At 38.5% G+C, this 17,391-nt stretch overlaps 1 protein-coding gene across 6 annotated transcripts in view; it reads left to right on the forward strand.

Annotated features, from left to right (window-relative positions):
• sash1a (SAM and SH3 domain containing 1a) overlaps window positions 1-17,391 on the forward strand; it is a 168,036-nt gene that overhangs the window by 80,886 nt on the left and 69,759 nt on the right. The window contains exon 1 of one of the 6 annotated variants that reach the window (XM_044105906.1): window positions 13,870-14,345. The exons of the other annotated variants lie outside the window; for them this stretch is intronic. The gene's annotated coding sequence lies outside the window, so the exon portion shown is untranslated. Of the gene's footprint in view, window positions 1-13,869; window positions 14,346-17,391 lie in introns of those variants that run through there. 6 annotated transcript variants of the gene reach the window in all.

Raw genomic sequence — 17,391 nt, forward strand, 5'->3', positions numbered from 1 at the left:
GTGTGTTTGAATCTCTTCAACTCGAAGCAAAGGGGAAAAAGATTGGTTTCTTTTAGCTATGATTAGTGGTTTTCAGTTATTATTGTTCATGTTTATATACATTTATCAGTTCTGTGAAACAAAGGTTAAAGGATTCATGAACATCTGCCCTTTTTGGCGTTTTCCCAACTGTTCTTCAACTCTGGGAAGCATCTCAAAAAGCCCTAGAGCCCCTTATGATTTGCATTCACCGTGAAGTTCAACACGCCAAAGACGGCTTCTGCTGAAAAAGGACAGTTTTTCTTTTTGTTGTTTTTTTTTTTTTCTTCCACTCCTAATCAAGTTGAGTGCAGGCTGTTTGTGCAGCAATTTGCAGACGTTCATTGTTTTATTTAATTATAATTTTTTCATCTTTCTTGATGCGACTCTCGATGCATCCAAACAAAATTTTGGGTTTCTTCTTGGAGTTAAAAGAGGTTCAATTGTGTTAGTGGGTGAGTGCAAATCTGATTCAGAAAATCCAGCTGTGTGTCATGGTGCGTTTTGTCATTTCCTAGTATAAACGGCGACACCTAAAGAGCAGATGTTCTTCCGTGTTTTATGGTTAGCTTCCCCTGGAGAGAGCAGAGCCACCTGCTGGAGGAGCTCTGCTGATGGTTCACCATAACCTTGGACAACTATAGAGGAATCCATCTGCTTCCTGTACCAACAGTCCTGACGTGGAGTATTAAATTTAGATTGCCGGTGGTGGTGACGTGGGTTACTGATTGGCGCTGTCAACTAATAAAACCTACGTACAGAAATTGAAATGGGACATGTTCTTCCTGACATTTTTGTGGGCTAAAAAAGTATTTTTAAATCTAACATTCAGAGAAATTGTTAACGTTTATCAAAAAAATGTGAACTGATAATAAAAATGCTGCTGGATACTAATGCGTATATTTCCAACATGGGGTTTTAAACACGTTCAAAGCAGAAACATGTTTATGCAGGAAAAAAGCCCCTTTTCCTTTTTCTTTACCTTCGAGTCAATTGTAGGCCACAAGAATTGAGACTAGACATCAAGGATCAACAGCAGGCAGCCGGTTTTCTGGTGGTCTGTTGGCTTTCATAAACACTGTGGTGGATGAGCCATTTTTTACCATTTCTAACATGGATACCAATTTTTAAATAGTATGACAGCTTCTTCCCTGAAATGTAACTCGCATGTGGAAGATTAAGGGAGAACATTCTCTGCCGGTTTTTTGGCAGCTGTAGGCCATGAAATATATGTAAATATCCCGAAGGGTTTTCTATAAGCAGACTACAGACTAAATTGTTGGAAATGGTAAAACAGCTAGGCATGTTGAATATGAATCCAGTTTCTTTTGTAATGATGGAATAACAATTTTACATTGTAATTTCAAAAAGTAGGACACTACTACAAAAAGTAATATTAATATCAAACTGAAGTTTGACTGAAAACTGAGCCATAATAGAGGCTATTATGCATGGAAAAACAAGAACAGATGGTGACAAAAACTTTACTTTATATTCTTGTTTAAAGTGTTTTGATTTCTGGTTAGATTTTCTTAAACAGTCACCATACCCCAATACTTGCTCAAATAACTCTTTTCTTACTAGCTGCAGTTTTTTTTATTTTTCATTTTATCTCATTAATGTTAACTGACATTAGGCTGATGGTATAAGCATTACTGCTGAAGCAAGATTGTGGGTATAAGTGAGATTTGTGGCTTTCAGAATGTTGTCATGTGGACTATTTATGTATTTTAAAAAAATAAATAAATCTTGATCACTTTTGATCTGCTGTAGTCCACAATCTAAAACTGAGTTTTAGAATAAGTACAGTTGACAATACATGATCAAAGCGCTGCATTGTAATCAACGTGGGGCTTGATTGTAACAATTAACTGACTTCTCATGCTTAACAAGTACATGGTGTGAGTGGAGAGAAGTAACTCTCTTATAACAGGATGAAACCTCCAGCAGAATTAAGCTCTTTGTGCAAAATAGCACAAATGACGCAAAGCTAATAATGGGAGCAGTGAGCCGTAAGAGTTTAAAAATAAACTAAGACCGTTAGGAAGTAGAATGACTTTAAGGCTTTGCCAGATCCTGAAAGATTATTAAACAGTAACTCTGTACTTTCCATCTTCTTTTAATTGCAGAGTAAATGAGTTCAAATAACCTGACAAAAAACATTCACAAGTACTGTATGTGGCTTTACTATTTGAAAGAAAACCTCATTCTACCTATTTTGATCCTGTTTTACATGTTGTTTTGTGCATAAAGAAGTTGTGTTACGCAAAGGTTTTAAGTGCATGAATATATTTAATGAGAAATCCATAGATTTCTCATCACTTTAAAGGAACAAAATCTCAATTTGAACAGCTCTTTAATTTGAAGACTAAAAGTTAAATTAACGCTTTTTCCCCCCCAGTTATCCAGGACCATAATGATGGCTACACTCTGTGACAGAAATCATTTCTTGTTATTTTCTTTCTGTGATGAAATAGAAGAAATCTATTACATGAAGCTGAAACAATGATGTGAGGAAGTGCCTGTGTGTGTGTGCGTGTTTCCCTGCTGTGTTACTCTCCTTTACACAGGAACTAAGTCCTGCTGTGCAATCATGCTCAGTGAGCCCATCCCACCCCCTGTAGACACACAAACACACTCCCACATGAGCGCACGTGCTCGCTGTGTACCCACTTGCACATGGTGTGTCTCGTTCATTCACACAGCCCAAGGAACAGAGGGTTATGGTAACAGTGATTCCAGTTCTCTCTGTGAAGGAACTGATCGGAGCTGCTTCCCATTGGCATTAAATATGCATTAGTCTCTGCCTTTCATGTGGGCGCTGAGCTGTGTTTTTGTGTAAGAAGTCCTGGGGTTATTTTCTTATACTTGGAGCCCACCAATTTTCTATCTCCATCTTTTAATTAAGAACGAGAATGAGGTCTGGAAGAAACGGGGCTAATCTTTATTAAATGGAATTTCTGGGTTGCTCCAGGCTTGGTTACGCAGACCCTGCTAAGACACACCGGCTTTATCATCAATTATTTCTCATCAGTTCATATTAAGAGGCACAAAGATAAAAAAAAAAAAAAAAAAAACACATTGACAGAATACAAGGCAAAGGTAGCATTACCTAATAATTACAGCGACCACTCACCTGTTTTATTTCATTTTCTGGAATAATAGAAAGCCGGGGTCTCATCTCTGACAAAACCCCATTGTTCACCCTGTCAGCTATCACCGTCTCTGGCACAGCTTGAAGGGCTCCAGTCTGGTTCTGTCTTGTGTAAAAACATAGCAATCAGTCATTTTTCTGACAAGTGTCTGCGTGTAGGGTTGGGAGGGGTCCATGGTCACACAGCATTTCTTTAGGCTCAGAAGCTAAAGGTGATTCCTGAGCTGGCTTCTGTGATCATCAGCAGTCGCTCGTATTTTCGCCTCTTGGGCTGGCCCACCGCTGTTCGATTATCCCTCAATCTGTAATTAAAGGCAGCCGAGGGGAACGGAGATGGGGTGAGGGAGAGAAATAGCTCAGGACAGACGTCCGTATTTCAGATGGCGGCTGGCCAACTGAAAACATCCAAGCTTTTTTGGGGGAAAGTGTAATTACATCATTATAATGGTGCTTTAGCCACTAAGACTTTAGAACTTGACAACTTAATGATGGTGAAATATTGTTTTTATATCGATCATAAGGAACAGCAGGTTACTAGTCATGTTGATTTTTTTTGGCATTTTCTACCTTTGTATTTTTTTGCTTATTTTGTACCCAACTTTTTCTGGTTTAACATGCAACAGTATCTTTATATCTTTTTTTTTGTATACATTACTTATTTAAAAAGTATATAAAAGATGTACAGTCTGTTATAAAAGTGCAACAGTTTCAAAAACAATACATGATGGTATTTTAGGTGAATGCTCTATGATTGACTGGAAATGCTTTCGTTTTATTTCAGAATTTGTTGCACTCTTAAAGAGCACTTACGATCCACTACCACCTACATTTTTGTAAATAATCAGCAGGTTCTTTGTTAGGTAGCAAAGTCATTGTAAAAAGAAAACAGTGAAAAGGAAAAGTTATTTGCTATGTTTCAAAATCATAATATGTCCATTTAAAATTCCAAAATTTGACCTATTGGTGTTGGTCTGTCTGACCAAATACCCAACAATGTCAGTTTCCCTGCATAAATTATTTTGTCACAAATGAATCGTAAGATCCCTTCCAATGAGTGTAGACAGCAGCTTCCCAGTCAGCGTGTGTGTGTGCACACGTGTATGTTGGTGAGTATATAAAAATAATACTCACTGATTCCTTTCTGGCAGCACGTGTTGAGACTCTAAAACCACACACTGTGAGCACATCCTGTTCACAATCATAAATCTTAAATCTCTTCTCCTGACATCTTTTCTCTGAATTTGTGAGCATAGCCCCTGTCCCAGGCCTTTGTCTCAGAGCCCCGTGCTGGCTCATATTGGACAAGATTGGAACCCGTCGTGTTAATGGGGTCCATGACCCAGTGGGGGCCACCGCAGCGTGTGTCTGTAGGTGAGTGAGAGTGCATAAACACAAGCCTGCGAGCACTGATGTATGGGGACACAAATCACCCAGTGGAGTCTCAAGGGCATTAGACTACTGACCATAAACAAACGTGGATATCAGTAAGGTTGAATATATTGATTATTTAAAATGACTATCGCATTGCACTCATAAATATTCATTGATTCCTTATCCTTAGGTGGATGCGCTTCGATTTTCATTTTGAAAAAATGTGAAAGAATTTACGTCTCATGAAAAATCTTTTTTTTTTTCTTTTTATGTGGTATTTGTCCCACATATACCACATGGTTTTAGAACAGCTATTCAAAAGAGAAGGATTCCAGTTTTCTAGGAAACTTGCAAACTGTTTCTTGGTAATTTTATCTGCTGCTTTTGTTACAGTCCACTTACATAAAACAAAATGGACGTCAACCCCAGAATAGACCCCATCTACCATCATCCCTATGTTTCACTGCAGTGTAAACCACCATACCTTCCAGATCCCAGATCTGGCCAATCCACAATCACTGTGTCTGCAAAATATACAACACATAATTAACTGTGGTGTACCTCTGGTTATTTAATACCCGGTTTCTTCTCTTAGTCCGTTAACTCCCCTTACTCGAAGAGCCTTGAGGATATAGATAGTTCATGTGCACCCATTTCTGAAACATTTTCTAAGAGAAGTCAGCATTTTTTTATGAAATGAACTGCATTTTACCTCTAACCCCTTTTCTCAGTGCATGTCATTCAAGTGAAGTTTGTCCAAATGCTTTCATCTCCGTCTCCTCTCCAGCAGCTTCAAGGATGCGTTGATCAATTTGAAGCTCATGTGCCTCACTCACAGTGGGTGTAAATAATTAAATTTATGACAAAAAGAAAACCGGCAAGTGGAAAGAGGTGAGAATTGCATTTTTCAACCCTAGTTTTATTTGTTTGATATAAATTCTCCTCAGCTGAAAAAAACAGCATGCCCTGCTGTCCTCATAAAAGGAAACTGAATAACTAATTTGCAACAGAGGCAAGCAAAGATTAAAAGAAAAATCACTGACTGGCAAAGGGATTCATGCAGAGCGCCAAGATGTGTGCAGACAATCTTTGTGAGATTTGGCACACACTGAGGGAATAGAAAGACTCATAAGTTGAAGCTTCTGAGGAACTATAATAAAACAGAAACTGTGTTTTGCATAAAGATTTTGCAAAATATAACCCAATGGAGAATAATGATTCTCAATTTTTTTAGAGGAACTCATAATTTTTTATTAAACAACAAAAATAGGGAAGGGTAAAAAGTAGTAGCTTGGAAAACTGATACAATACAATGGCCAATGCATATAAACTCTTTATATGGAGGCACATAAAACACAGTTAAACCTTCTGCTATTATCAGTATCATCGGCAAGGGTGGTTCTCACACATTTTATATGCTCAGAACACAAACAGTTGATAGAAAAGTGGAATTTATTCTAAACTACTGGGACCTGTCCCAAAGTATCTTTTGTTTCATACTGTAGCTTTAGGTTTCACACTTTGAATGTAGGTTTAGGTCTTTTTGTTTATGCAAAATTAGCATAAAAGTAGCATTTTGAGGGTGTAAATTGTTTCTTTATGTGCTTGGAAAAAAAAATTGCAAACGAATACAATGGGCTTTCTTCTTTATAGTAAGTAAACAAAACACTGGAAATTGTTTTATTGTAAATTCCTTTAAAACTGAAATACCTTAAATGTAATTGCAATCTTTCAATAGTACTTGACAATTCACCTGCAGTTCAATTGAAAAACTTTTGAGATATAACTCACCAAGTTACTTGAGTTATATCTTTACTTCTGATCTTCATCTGTAATGATAGCATTAAGGAAGCGATGGCTTGATGTCAACCTCAAATAAAGCTGCAGCTACAGTTATATTGTATTTTTGCATTTACATATAAAACTCATACTCTCACATGTTTTAATTCATATTTGCTCTGAATGAGAAAAACCTAATCCTGAAGTCACAATTTAAAATGATACAAAGCATCATGAGTTATTGGTATATGGTTTAGAATTTTTCACATACCTTTAATATATAATTTTAACATAGTAGGTTTTCTATATTTTGTTTCCTTGCATCTTGTTTTTTGTATCCTGCTCGTCATTGGGTGTTGTTCAACCAGTGGGAGAGTATTTGCTTGAAAACGTGTAACTTTTTGTTTTTTGAAATCATTTCAATTAAAGTAAAATTTCTGCATTTATTAATGAATTAGCTCTGGTAGAGCAGAACATTTGGCAGATTCAGCCTCAAGGCAATCTTGAATAGAGACAGCGGTAGAGAGGTTGATCTCTCTTTATGCACTTTTAATTACACTTGGCTGGCTGGACTCCAACCCCCAGAGAGCTGAGGTGAAGCGGTCGTCAAGAGATGGTGAAGGATGGGAAAAAGTGAGGGGTGAGAGGTTGTAAAGGCTCCTCTGAGGGTAATCCAGCATTTCATTCACCGACAGATGGTTGTTGATCATCCTGCAGGATCTGGAGGGACATGTACTGGGAATCAGTTGAACTCTTAAAAACTACTTTAGTGTGCTTTTTGCTGTCTTGTCTTGGATTCTTGATCCTTTTTTTGTGATCAGTTTAGAAAGAAGACGGTTATGACGAGACAGAACGCAGGATAAAGCTCTAGCTGTGATCACAGCCAATAATGTCATCACATTAACCCTTAAACTGCTCACTCTTGTGGACAATTTGACACTCAATTCCACATGGATTCACTGTTTTGTCATATATAATTTACACAACCCACTATCAGAAATTTGCCTCAGGAGGCCTTGCAGTCTATCCCAACTGACCAACCCTTTCTCACACACGGTTACTTTCTCAATTTCATTGGCAGGTTCCAATAGTTCAGAGAGCACTAAACAGCTAGAACCAAGGGAATGAAGCGCCCCCACACAGTGAGACCTTTTATGTATCACAGGCCCTTCATTCACATGATTCTCACCTCCCAGAACAGTATTTTACTCCAAAATGAATGGTATAACCTCCGGGCAATGTCAAGGTGAAGGAAACGTGTCACTGGCTCCCTGGCGAGCCTTTCATAGCCTCGGCGCTCTCCAGTTAATGACTCTAGTGAGGAGGGTGCGTTACCTCAGGCTCGGTCAGATGAGCCCAGACAAGCGGCTCAGACTGTAATCACAGGCAATCATCGGCTCTCTGGTTGGATTTCTGCTACTCTGGACTGAAAAGCATATTCCCAGAACTATGATTTTGGGCTCTGAAGTGGAGTGAAACAAAAAGGGAAAGGAGGTTGGGAACAGATAACAACAGTGACTTATGACAAGGTAGACTGGGGAGAGATTAGTGGTGCTCAATATTTGCTAGGCATTCTAATCACCAATTATTTACAAACTAACGCTAATGCATAATATGTTGCCGTGGCCTGTGCAAATTTTGGTGAAAAATTTGCACAAATCTTACTGCTTAATTCAGGGTTTTTCTGTTTCTGCCATACACACATCAACTAACCCTGACACAGATCAGAAAAAAAACACTTAAAATTATTTAAGTCTTATGATTCAGATTGATGTATGTTAATAGGAATACAATACTGTTTTATATCAAACAGGGAGGTCATTTATGTTACAGAAGGGAACATCTGTCTACATATGGTAACAGCGATCTCTTTACACAGTTTTAGCCTTTGGGCTTTTGCTTGTTTACTTATACTTTTATCTTTTCTGTTCTTTGTTGCCTCCTTGGTGCCACCTTCATGTTCAGAACTTTATGTTCACATTTAAACAAAATGTCACCCCTTTTGAATGACAAAAAGGTACTGACTTAGTCATTCAAAAGACCTCAGTGCGTTTTTAAAAGACTAATGTTTTTAAAATTACCCCCCAAACAATAAGTACTTTGTGACACAAAAGCAACCTAAAAAGATCCGCTTGAGGGAGAATATACTGTTAGTGGCATTACTTGTGGTTAGATGTCGAGAGAATGGTCCAGCTGCACAGCCTCATCTTTTTTTCAGCCGATCTCATTCTTTGTGTGAAAACCTCTAGACGCAGTGAAAATGGGTCTGCAGAATTTTCTTCTAACTGCCCATTTCTCACTGCGACCACAAGTGGTATGTCTCTCAGTTAGTCATCTTTCTTCCCTAGAAACCACCAGAAAGAGTCATGCTTCCCAATTATCTACCACAGCATCATATCTTCTACTTCTATACAGTTCTGATCGAATAAAACATTCAAGTAATGAGCCATTGTTAGCTATTAATTAATTCCTGCAGTTCAGTTTAAGTGTTGTTTAAATATTTCAACTAGACCAAAGTGATAAAAGCTGGAGTGAATGTTATCAATCTGAAAGAACTGACATGACACTTGTACCCAGAAGCAACTTGACCTTCTGGTTCCGCTACAAGCCTTCCAATTTGTATGGGAACAAAAAAAGTTAAGTGCAGTTTCACATGCTGGACCCAGGTTTTGTGACTCCTTGACCCCCCAGGCTAAATGTAATGGAAGTCCTATGTTTTCCAGCTCGCCTGTCTCTCTTCATCAACACACACAGTGACCCATACACAGCCTGCAGCGCTGACACTAATGCGGAATACAGAATGGTTGCTCATTTAATTTTACAGCCAAGCTTACTGGTGCCACTCAAACAGAGCATGTCCCCACAACCACAAGCCTGATTTAGTGACTTGATAAGCAAAGAAACAACCCCCTCTTGCCTCACTTTTTGTTCCTACATCCATGTCAGCTCTGTCTTTCGAGCTTTTGTACTTATACATGTCTTGTAATGGGATTGTGTGTGAGAGCAGTTTCTTGGACTGTTTCTCTAAACCTCGGCTCTTTGTGCTCTGTGGCTCCATCTGTTTGTCTGCTTTCTGCTGCGGTCTTTCATCACGTTCACTCCCTGCTTTGGCATGACTTAGTGTAGTATCTCTCCTCATGTCTGTCTTCACATGACTGTAGTAAACCAGATCTTTACTGCCCCCTTGTGGCAGATGCTTCAACCTCTTCAATCATTGAAATCACGTCTAAAATCAAACATTTAATCATAATACGTAAAAATCTTACAATGTTTTTCTTACACATTTTACTGATGAGTCTGTTTGTAAAGGTTGCTAGCTCATTAATGGCAGTCTATATTAGTGGATCAGGTCATTTAAGTCGATGATCCCTGTGCTGATTATTCTCTAGTTTTGTGCACAGACGTTTGTTTTGTATTTGCATATAAATTGCTTTATATGCAAATGCATATAAAGCACTTAGCAGCAATGTGGCGTTGCTGCTAAATTCCTTGCCAGTGGTGTAAAATTTATGAATTTTTTGAATTTGACCATACATTGTTGGGCTGTCAAAAAAATAAATAAATAAATGACTTAGGTGCATTGAAAAACAAAAAAATCCTGCAGGTGTATAAGTGCACCAGCATATGGCTCAAGAATTTGTAATCCTTCTTGATTACAATAGATTATGACAATGGGCCTGTCATAATCTAACACTTCCTCTGTCTGCATTGTCTGTCTTGCCTTGCATGCTAGAGAGGGTTTGTTTCACTGAATTCTCATTTTAAGAATCTATATAGACCTATCCATTTGGTCATTTCATAAAGTCTTTTGGGAAAATGATATGTTCATACTTTGCAGCTTTCACAGATGCTGCCAGATACTGTCATCTAGTCCTGGTGTATAATAAGACCTACGGCAAGCAGTCATCTTCTGATTTAATTTGTTTCTGCCTTGATTGTTTGCCTCAGGAGGGACAAGATTGGTTCAAAAAGTAATTGAATGGCCTATTTAATTTCTTCTAATTGATTTCGAGTCATTTGATACGTGTTTTGTTTTTTATCTTGTATCAGGGTGCATGAAATTTGGTGTCATTGAGGAATCTCTTTATTTTATTTGTGGCGACTGCAAGACTCAGATTAAGGGAGTTCTGTTTTTTTTTCTCTCCTAGGTGAGCAAAAAGTAGTAAAAAAAAAAAAATCTAAAAAAATGTGTTTGAGTTATATGCCAACTGAAAGAGATTTCTATCCTCAAAGAGCATGTAAACATCTGGTGATGTGGTCTGATGTAAAAGGTACATGGCTGTCTGGATGTGTAAGAAAGTAAAGCATAGATTATGAACAGATTATGGACACCAGCAGTTAAATTTAGTAATCTGCCCATTTTCATCCTGGGCATAAATTTTAGAACTATCTTTAGCTTTTATTTACTTATGTAAATAGAAATTGGGGTGATAAGCACTTTTTTTTTTTTTTTCTTTTTTTTTTTCTTTTTTTTTGTGTGTGGGTAATTAATTTAGTTTGTTTTCAGTTAATTACATTTCAATTTTCAACCATTAACAGTTGCATCCAAAATTATTCATACCCCTTGCAGTTTCAGGATAAAGTAATCTTTAATTTTTTTTTCTACAGGTTTCTTTTGCGAGGAAGTGAAATTATTATTTTTGTAGTGACCAGTCAGATAGTTCAACATTTCATCTGCTTTGTGCAATGCACACATGTCCATGATGATGGTGGCAGCTACATAATACAGGATAGATTTTCTGCCAGAAAATTAATCTAGCATCATAATGCTGGAGCCACCATCCTTCATTTCTGGTACAGGTTTTCAAATTTTAAAGCCCTGCCGCCTTGTCCTTCAGACCAGAGAGCTGAGTCTTATGATTCTGACTGTACAGTAAAAATAGATTTTGCTTCTCCATGTGGACAGTTGAAAATCCCTCTCCATTCATGACTATATAATAAGGGCAGAACTTTTTCATCTTATGTACCACCACCTTTGTGGAAAAAGAATAGTTCAAAGTAGTCATCAAAACCTCCAGGATTAAAATGATATTAATGCCCCTGATTGACTCCATAAATGAAAAGTCATCCTATGAAAGCTGAAAAGCTACATTATACTTTCATGATGGACTTTTTTGTTCTTGTTGTTTTTTGCTTATTATGGAAAATGATAACCCATTACATCAAACGAAATGAAATTTCCTGTGTGTCTGCTAATATGTTGATCTGCATGCATTCAAAGGCGGCTCTGTTACAGCAGGATGCAGGGGCTCTTTGATATTCCATCACCTGCTGATACCGAACATTAAAGATGCCTAAAGTGCACATTCTCACTGTGTCTGTGTTTTGCATGCTCATGTTTGGCAGTCTTTTTCATAATGAGCTTTGTACTAGTGTGCTTGGATCAATAAGAGAAATCCTTTTTCACATAGCTTTATATGTTTGTGTTGGGAAGTAGGATTTGGAGGCTAGAACACGGTGGTGTGCAGAACACAACTCACTGATCTTGTGTTATGGCTCGAAATAAAAAAAAATTGGACACATTTGTCAACATACTTGACTTCATACACAGGAAATGTGCTTTCCAACCACTTCAACCACGATAGCTGACCACATTTTGTCAGATGGGAAGTATGTGTATACACTGTAAAGAAAACTGTCTGTTTCTGTAATTTGGTCACAGAGCAGATCCTAGAGATTCACTTTCAGCTTGTTTTTCCCTGTAATTCCTTCTCTGTGCATGTTTACTTCAGCCTCTTTCAGTACGCTTCCTTCTCTAAATGTTGTGACGGCAGGTCTAAACAGGATGCAGGTCTTCTGCAATGGGACTTTACAGAAATGGTTACATGGGTCAGTCTAAGTGTCACTGGATTGAAAGCATCCTATGTATGGTGCAACAATATATTGCCATGAAGGATTAAAATTGCAGATTTTGTCACCTTATAACCACAAAGGTTAATGTACCTAACTGGGCTCTTGTTATAGACAACATAAACACACTATACTTGATTTGATTTGCAAATTATTCATATAAAAAATGGAAAATTGATCTGAGCATTTACTCTGCATTAAACCCCACTGAATCAATAACCCATAGAACTGCTTTTTGCTGCGTGTCTTTTGGGGAGTGCCTCTACCAGCTCTGTGTATCTTTATGCTGACAACGTTGCACATTCTTTTTTGCAATGTAGCACAAGCTTAGTCAGATTGAATAGGCAGCTTTGTGATTCTCAACTTCAAAGTTTCTACACAGATTTTCTCTTGGATTTTGTTCAGAGTCATGACCGGGCCATTCTATCACATCCTCTGCAGCTCTGGTTGTATGCTTATTTGTCATCCTCCTGGGAGGTGAACTTCAGCTCGTCTTTTACAGTCCATAATAGGTTTTCCTCCAGGATTCTCCTGCATTTAGCTCAAACTATTTTTACTTCACAAATAGCAGATTTGTGGCATATGTGATTAGCCGTTGTTGGTTACCAAAGTCCTCTTTTGCTGCTTCTTTGATTAATACTATTCTTGCGCAGCCTGTAATTTTAGATGAGTGGCCATGTGTTTGTAGGTTTCTCCAACAGCGATCCGTCAAATCTCCAAAGCTTGGGATATTGTTCTATGACCCAAAACAATATCTGTAGTTGCGGTTCTCCACAACTACAATCTTCTGTATTTATACAAAATTTTTGTTTAGGGGTATAAGATGAAACCAGACAACCAGACAAATAAAAACAAGGTTCAGGTGTTTTTGCAAAGTGTTCCCATGACTACCCAGAGATGCTCTGTGATGTTCAGGAAGTCTGTTTGGTCCATCTCGCTGTGTTCCAATCCATCGCTGTGTCGTGTGTGTGTGTGTGTATATATATATATATATATATATATATATATATATATATATATATAAGAATCCACTATCTTGTGTATTACATAGTCTGTTTCACAATTGTTTCTTCATGTTATTTGGTCCTGTCATCAAGTCTTTTTGTTTAAATGTACCTTGGAGGGTGGACTTCAGAAGATGGGAAGTACATTGCTACCCATCCAAGCCCATGTCTCTCCTCCCTTTCTCTTCCATTCCTTCTCTGTTCTCCTGCTTCTTCCTCTCCCATGACCTCTGGGAGTCATCAGGAGGCACAGCGTTCCAGAATAAGCCAATTTTCCCCCAACTTTTCCGTGTTCTTCTTTGGACTTCTCCTCCTTTTCTTAAATTAACATTGGAATAAAAAAAAAAGAAAATCTTTCTGCTGAGTGACTCATTCAAATAATTGTTACTTTTAGCTGTATCAGGTTCTCTGACTCTCGCTCATTCTCTCACTGCTTTTCTACTTCTATCCCTCTGTGGTGTAGTATTTGGGCCATGTTTGAATTGAAGGCTTTAAGTAAAAAGAATGATATCAGAGAAGGGCACAAAAGAGAAGGAACTACAATCTGAGGTGTCTTATTTTTTTTTGCTTTCTGTGACTACATGTAAGGCCAGTGACATACAAGAAACAATCTTGTGATATTTTTTACTTCTTTATTTGTTCTTAGGTGTGTCCTAGAACAACCCTGCATCGCTACCTCAGATAAAGAGACACATATCAAGGACTTTGTTCACTATTCATAACTCGATAACAGCTATAACAAAGAGATGTTGTGGTGTGAGCAGGAAAAAAAACAGAAGAATTGAGCTTGTAAAGGAAAGGGGAGGGAACAAACAGAGGAAGGCCAGGCCAACTTGAAACAGACACGAAATCTGAAACTTCTCAAGACAGATTTGGAAAGAAGGCTGCAAGACGTGGAGAAAGGAGTACAAGAACCCTCCTTTGGTTTCAGGCTGAGTGAGACTCTTCCATCGCTCTCTCTCATATATACCTCCTCTTCGGAGCGTCCCATGTGAGCGGCGGCCCTGATGACTGAGCCGCTGTGTGTCTCCACTCTGCTTATGCTTTGCTGAACTCTGGCAGATATGCATTGTTCTCCACTGGGCTCGACTTGTTGCTCCCGTTTCTCAGCAGTTAGTCTGTGCTAACTCTACAGGCGGACTGGGAAAGACTTTTGGTAGAGTTTCACGGTGAGTACTGACATTTAAAGGTTTGGGGTCCTCTGTTGAGAATAAATATTTACCTCAATAATTTGGTTGTCTCTGCCAGAGGAGAATGGGTTGCAGCAATCAAGCTGTTTGACTTTTGAGCAACAAAGTTAATGTGGTGGACTGCTAAAGGGAATTCTTGTTTGGATTGGTGTGTTTCTGTTCTGAGCTTTATTTTCCAGACATTGTACATGACTGAATAGCCTCCGTTTTGCTGACTCATTCGATTAATTTAATTCACATGGTTCCAGGATCAAAGGGTGTGTTTAGTTTGCCTGTGTTTGTCATTGTGTAGAAATTCCCCTTCATTGCTTTTCTGTAATTTCACATCTAGGCCTTCATGTAAGAGCAATTAACTTATTAGTCATGTACATGTGAAGAAATGTTCTATTACATCAGCTAGATTTATATAACTTTGACATATTTTAATCAGTCACAGCTTAAAATCTCAGAATAAAAGGTCAGTTTAGTACATATGTAACCTCTGCCTGCCATTAGTTTCTAACAACTTTGTGTTGAGCTTTAAGCATGATTAAGACTGATCAGTGGTCCTTGTCCTGGGGAAGACTGTCATTATTTATTTGTGACTCAGTATTTTGAAACAGTTTAATCTATAATTTTTGTCAGCAAAAGTAGAAGCCTTATTACAGCCAGCCCCTCAGCAGTGTGCAGCAAGAGGTGGGAGAGAAGCAAATATTACTGTTTTCTCAACAGTCTTAGAAAAGTTTGTGCTTTCTGTGGTATCTCCGAAAGAGTTGAGCAACAATACAGTGGAATATTCCTTTAATTTTGAAACGGTAACGTTTTAAAACCTTGACACACCTTGATTCGGGTAGCCGATCCATGCCTACTTTATAATTATGTACCATTTTAGTTTTTCACAACATCATCACCATTGTGTTGTTTTTTTGTGTGTGTGTGTGACAGTGTAGAATGTATTTCTTTTAACTTTAGGAAAAGTGCAGTAGCCTTTTTTCAAAAAGCTTACTTGAGATGCAAAGGGTGGTAAAGGAGCATCTGCATTCTTTTTTTACCCAGCATAATTAGTAAAACCCCTGACAACTGATATTTGCTAAGAAATGTAAAGTTTAATTTAAGGAGTGGTATGATGGAAAATTGTAATAATTTTGAAGATGTATCTCTTTAAAAGCTGAGTTCTCCCTGATACCTATCCGTATTTCACATTTATGCACTACTTTGCATTGGTTGATCACATAATATAGCCACAAAAAGAAAAAAAACAAACAAAAAAAAACAAACTATGAAACTGGCAGCTGTAACTTTTGCAAGGGAGTGCACAATCGGTCCTTGTTGTCCAGAGGGACTCCATTGTTCACATAATTGTTTTTGTCTATGTGTGTAAAAGTCTCGTCCAGAAAGTCTTACACAATGAAGTCTGTCTTCAAGGGGATGTAGATTTCTGTCTTTGTCCCTCTCTCCCTCTCCTTTTCCTGTCTAATTCCCTCTGCCTGCACATCTGGATCTCCCCACCAGCTGACAAGAAACAAGAGGGAGCGGATGGAGGGAGGTGTGAATGTGAGGGGACTCAGAGAAGAGAGAAGGAATGAAATTGGAGGAAAGGGAGTTTTCTTAGGTCAAAGTACCCCTGGTAGACTTCCCTTTGTGCAGGAAGAGCTGACGTACAATGTCATTGTGATTGCCCGATTTGGAAGAGGAAACACAAAATGTTGTAATCACACACATGCGAGAGACACCCTTTATGATGCATGCACTTATGTGAACATGTTAATTGCTCTAAGAATTGTGTGGAGATCATTTTACATGCAAGCCAGTGAAATCAAAACCAAACCAGACATCTGATGTCTGTCATTTTTGTAAAAAAAATAAAAAGGGCTGTTGCTTCAGTGACAGCTTTGGCAGAATGAGGCCTTAGCTGCCAACACAAGTTCAGATCCCTTTCTTTCTTTGAGATCTGTTACTTTGAAACTGCATTAAACCACAATGAAAAGCTTTACCTAAAAGAAGCTCAGTTTCACTGGATGGGATTTATCAGATTTTCTTTTCTTCCTCTCATGCAAGAAACTTTCCATGCCAACTGTGCTGCAGTTTGTGCCAGTACTGGGCAGGCTCTTGTGTGGCTGTTTGTTCATACCATGGCAGGGCCCAATGCCATGGCAACAGGTGTGCCCAAACATGCATAATATTAAACCATAGGTGAGCTTCTTTGAATGTGTAGTTATCTTTTGCTTTCAGTTTGGAGGTTATCTGCAGCTCTGCTGATAATCTGACTTTGTGTGCTTGTTATAACTGAGACAGTGATGAAGCACAAACATCCCTTCTTCCACAGCCTCCTAAGAAGGGTTTGACTTCTTCCCTTCTGAGGGTTTGACTCCGTATGTGCATTTGTGATTCAGCCATGTCTCTCTGTCTGTGCAGCTGGTCTGTGTCTGCCTGTAATGCTGCTTTTCAGTTTATGTCTGGGTGTCGCTAACCGTGCATCTCTGGGTGATGAAAAAGTTAGAAGGAATGACGCTATGATGCAGGTGGCACGTGTGCAATGAGTGTCAAGCCAACACGCCTTACACCACACCACTGCCTCAGAAGAGACAGCCAATGAGGCACAACAGGCATTGCACTGTACAGTAGTGTACTGTTTGCATGCCAGCCAACAATTCAGAGCAGGGAACAGTGTGATGTGTTTGGCTCAGTGAGAACACTCAGGATTGTTTTGGTCATGGTGAGGGCATTCTTTCAGTGTCAGTGTAAGTCCATTGTGCAATGCAAGAATGTCTCAGTGATGAAACAATAGCAAGACAACACTACATACAGATTTATGTGACTACAACAACAAACACTGTATTGATAATTACAAAGAGCATGTAGCTATAGACATTTTACATGTAGCCGTACAGAATTAAGTTTACTTCATAGATTTAGGCCCTTGTGGTAAAAGGATGAACAAAAACATTCCCTGCCAAACCCACCAAAACTGCTTAGCAGAGCAAGGAGAGTAATTACTGGAGAGAAAGCCAGAAGGCTTCTGGAAACTCTTGAGGAGTTGCAGAAA

Source organism: Gambusia affinis, linkage group LG22 (assembly GCF_019740435.1).
Source record: "Gambusia affinis linkage group LG22, SWU_Gaff_1.0, whole genome shotgun sequence".
NCBI classification, from domain to species: domain Eukaryota; kingdom Metazoa; phylum Chordata; class Actinopteri; order Cyprinodontiformes; family Poeciliidae; genus Gambusia; species Gambusia affinis.